At 40.1% G+C, this 4,251-nt stretch overlaps 1 pseudogene; it reads left to right on the top strand.

Moving 5' to 3' along the window:
* The first annotated feature begins 953 nt into the window (after nt 1-953).
* Nucleotides 954-1,400, top strand: LOC109448627 (small ribosomal subunit protein eS24; annotated as a pseudogene).
* Nucleotides 1,401-4,251: the final 2,851 nt, after the last annotated feature.

The following is a 4,251-nucleotide window of genomic DNA, read 5'->3' on the forward strand; positions in this document are numbered from 1 at the left end:
CAGCCAGCCTTCTTCCACACAGCAGACAATATGACTAGGACTTATATTTTCATTTTTGCCACCAGAGAAGGACTGCCTTTTTCCTTGTTCCAATTTGGAAATTCTTGAGGGAGGACTGTGGCTTGGCTTGGGCCATGTATCTACGCTCTGAACAAATCATCCAAGATCACAGAGAAAAAGAACTGTGATTGGTAGCTCCTATTAATGTTACCAAGTTTAAGTAAGAGGAGGAACAATTTACCCCCAAAAGGGAGTGCTATACCTAGGTAAAGGATGGGTGCTGAGAAGGCCAAACAATCAGTGTTCACTGCACTGTCCTGTAGGCATTTGGGTAGATATGTGCAAGAAATGGTCATCAGCTAGCCGACTACATGGGATCAAATGTAATAAAACACATGTTGGTTCTTACACCAAGTAGCTGTGTGACTTTAGGCCACATCCATCATTCATCTCCCTGCATTGTGATTACTTCTATAAATGACTATCTCCTCCACTTGACTAGGGTTTTTTGAGATCTGATAGCAGGTATTATTCATATTAACATCTGCAAAACCTAGTACAAAGTCTGGCTCTTAACAATTACCTAATGTGCTGTGGTTTTTTATTTTTAATCATTTCCAAGCAAAGTTTTTTTAACTGAGATATTTATAGCCATTAGATGTTTTTTAATAAAGAAAATAAGGTGAAGGAAATATAAACAAACAGGAAAGAAACATAAAGTTAAGTAAATGCCATAAAGTTCTGTTAGAAAGCAATAATGATAATTTGCCTTTAAGCTTCCTAGCAGTCAGAGTAAGGATGGAAGATGGAAAGACATTATAATTAGGATTCTAGAAAGATAAAAAAAAATAAGAAGCAGCAGCAGCCAACTTGAATTTGAATTTCTGTTTAAAAAAAAAAAAAAAGAATATCTGTTCTGTTCCTCCCTGGATGCTTGAAGATCGGCTGCCATCATGAACAACCCAATTATTATCCAGACCAGGAAGTTCATGACCAATGGACTACTTCAGTGGAGACAAATGGTCATCGACGTCCTTCACCCTGGGAAGGCAACAGTACCTAAGACAGAAATTTGGGGGAAACTAGCTAAACTGTACAAGACCTCACCAGATGCTATTTTGTATTTGGATTCAGAACCTATTTTGGTGGTGATTTATGAGTCCTTGGATTACACAAAGAAAAATGAACGCAAACATAAATTTGAAAGACATGGCCTATATGAGAAGAAAAAGACCTCAAGAAAATGGCAAAAGGAACGCAAGAATAGAAAGAAGGAAGTTAAGGGGGCTGCAAAGGCCGATGCTGGTGCTGCAAAAAGTGAGGTGGAGATCGGACAACAGAAAGACTTGAGATTCGTCAGTGACTTTACCTGTGGTGATGATGTCGGGTTTTTTTCATGAGAGGGTAAATAAACTGAACTTTTTAAAAAATGAGTAACTTTAGTATAAGTTGTCCCGCGAACTATTTGGGACATACTTATACTAAAAATTTACTTATTGTTCATTGAAAGTTCAGCTTTATCTGAGTTTCCTTTACCGTATCGAACAATATTATCTATAATTAATTATTAGATAGTATGCCCAAACGATAAGGACCAAACCAGTTACTCATTGAAGTGGGGTTTTTTTTCCCAATACCAGCTTTCCCCCAATGAAATTCCTTATAAAGGAGGTTAATGAGGTCCTTAATAATGCTTATTAGCTGAGCTCGCCTACACGTTCCAGATCTCAGTTTTCCCCTCTGTACAATGAAGGAGCTTGACTCAATGATCTATGAGCTTCCTCTTTGCACAGGGCCCTGTGATTATTCCAGTCTATGATCTTCCATGCCGGAGATTGTGCTTGTTGACTAAACTGGCCCTATTGTAGCCAAGGCTACTGAGTGGAGCACTTTGATTTTGCTGAATTTTTACTTCACTCAAGAAGTTGACTGTAGCCATGCTCTGATTCCCCAAAACCTTTCGTTGTGATTCTGGCTGGTGGCTATGTCATCCACCCCTGAGGGGACTGGACAGTCAACTTCTCTGTCTCTCTCATTGCATATGTGCATCTTACTGTGGGACCCCCAGGTCCAGCACGAGTAGCACCGGCTGTAGCTTTCCTGAGGGAAGTTGAGTGTGAGCACACTTCCCCGAAGGCTGGAGTGTGAGCACTTCTCAGGAAGCAAAAGAAGCCCGAGGGAAACAGAGCAACTTTTCCCCTGTGACAAAGGCCGTGAGTCACTGAGCAGTCACTAAATCCAAATTCTGCAGCCTCTCCACTGTAGAATGCTGTCTTGTGAGAAAGCTAACATCCAGAGCTTTGGAGACGTTTGCTCAGTTTTCAACAGTGAAACCCAAGAATTTTAAAAACTGTGACTAGCACTTGTTGCTCTAGTGAAGGTCTCCACGTTTAGATTAATTTCTTTACCCACAGTCTTACTGGGATTTTTTTTTTTTTTTTTTGAAGCCTGAATGCTTGAGAAAAGAGAGTCTTAGAAAATCCCCTCTCCTCTCTGGAGTCAAAAGTTTTCTGGTGTTGTTGACCAAACTGGAGATTTCAGTGACAAGATGTCAGGCTTGCAAGATCAGACCTCTAGGCTACTTTTCCAGCCTCCTCAGTTGGCTTCTGTCTGCCCTGTGTTGGCCTAACACAGCTGTCATACAATTGTTTACATTTTCACCCTGACGATTCCACACTCTCCCACACTCCAGCACTTTGAGCCCTTCCCTATCTCCTTCACTATCTAGCTCAATAGTTTCTGGGAAGTCTTTCCTGATTCCTTTAATCAGAGCAGACACTGCCAATCAGTTCAGAGGGCCTGTATGATTCTTGGTTCACACATCCTTCCTCCAATAGATCCTAAGCTCCTTATACAAAGGTTTGTTTGTTTTCTATGTACCGCCAGCATTTCACATAGCACTTAGCATGACGTTGGAGCTCAGTAATTATTTACTGAAGGGAGGAAAGAGAAGGATGAATGAAGGGAGGAACGGAAGAAGAATGTTCTTTGCTCTCTCCAGAAGGAAGGAGTCCACTGACGTTTTTAAAAAAAAAATTGTTATTCTCTTGATAACTTCTTTTAACAGTTCCGTTTCATTTGTAGACATTATACATAATCAACTTCAATAAGTTCTAATTGTTCTTTAATACTGAAGCATTAGGATTATGACTTCTGATTGTCTAGACTGTGCCATGATGTCTGAATCAAAGTGGAGACACTTCGGGAGGAAATGTATTATTGTCTGTATCAGCTTCTTCTTTGGTTTGTCTCTTCTCTTTGGTGTTTTGTTTGTTTGTATTGTTTTGTTGTCTCTTCTCTCTTTGTGCTTTTAGGCATAGGCTCAGTAACTCACACGTAATATAAAGATAAATGCAATTCAAGCCACTTGGCTTTGTTGCTCACTCATATCCAGTCAAGTCGCCAAGTCCTGCCAATTGTCCTTCTTAAATACTTTCCATCTTTGTTTCATCTTGTCCAACCGCCCTGCCACTGCATTGGACCAAGCTCTCAGCCCTTCCTGTCTGAACTATTGCCACAGCTTTTTTTGTCGTCAGTCATTCTCTAGGCTTTTCCACCCATCCTCTACTTAGCCACCAGAATGAGCTTTCTAAAACTCAGTTCAAAATTTATTAATTGCTTTCACTACTCACCATTACCTATAAAATAAATTTTCAAACTTTAACCAGGAAAGGAAGGCTCGGTATATCATACAAGACTTCCATAATTTGTTCTCAGCTCTGGCCATTCTTACCATCTTCAAACCCAAACAAATTGCCATTTCTTTTAGTCTACTAGTGCCTCTGTAACAAAGCACCACACATTTGATGGCTTCAAAACAACAGAAATTTTTATCATCTCACAAATTCAGGAGGCAAAAAGGGCAAGATCAAGGTGTTGGGGGCCATAGAGAATAATCTGTTACAGGCCTTTATCCTTAGCTTTTGGATGGTTGTCTTCTTCCTGTGTCTTCCCATTGTTATCCCTCTTTACATGTCTGTGTCCAAGTTTCCTCTTCATAGAAGGACACCGGTCAATATGGATTTCGGTCCACCCTAATGACCTCAGTTAAACTTGATTACCTCTATGAAGACCCTGTTTCCAAATAAGGTCACATTCTGAAGTAATGGGGATTAAGACCTCAATATATGAATTTTGGGGACACTATTCAACCCATAATGTCACCCCTCCAGTCCCTTTCATACATCTATGTTTTTGTAGATGTTGGTCCATTTGCTTGGAATTCTTTACCACCAACTGTCTAGTTTCTAT

This window comes from Rhinolophus sinicus, linkage group LG04 (assembly GCF_036562045.2).
Source record: "Rhinolophus sinicus isolate RSC01 linkage group LG04, ASM3656204v1, whole genome shotgun sequence".
Taxonomy (NCBI): domain Eukaryota; kingdom Metazoa; phylum Chordata; class Mammalia; order Chiroptera; family Rhinolophidae; genus Rhinolophus; species Rhinolophus sinicus.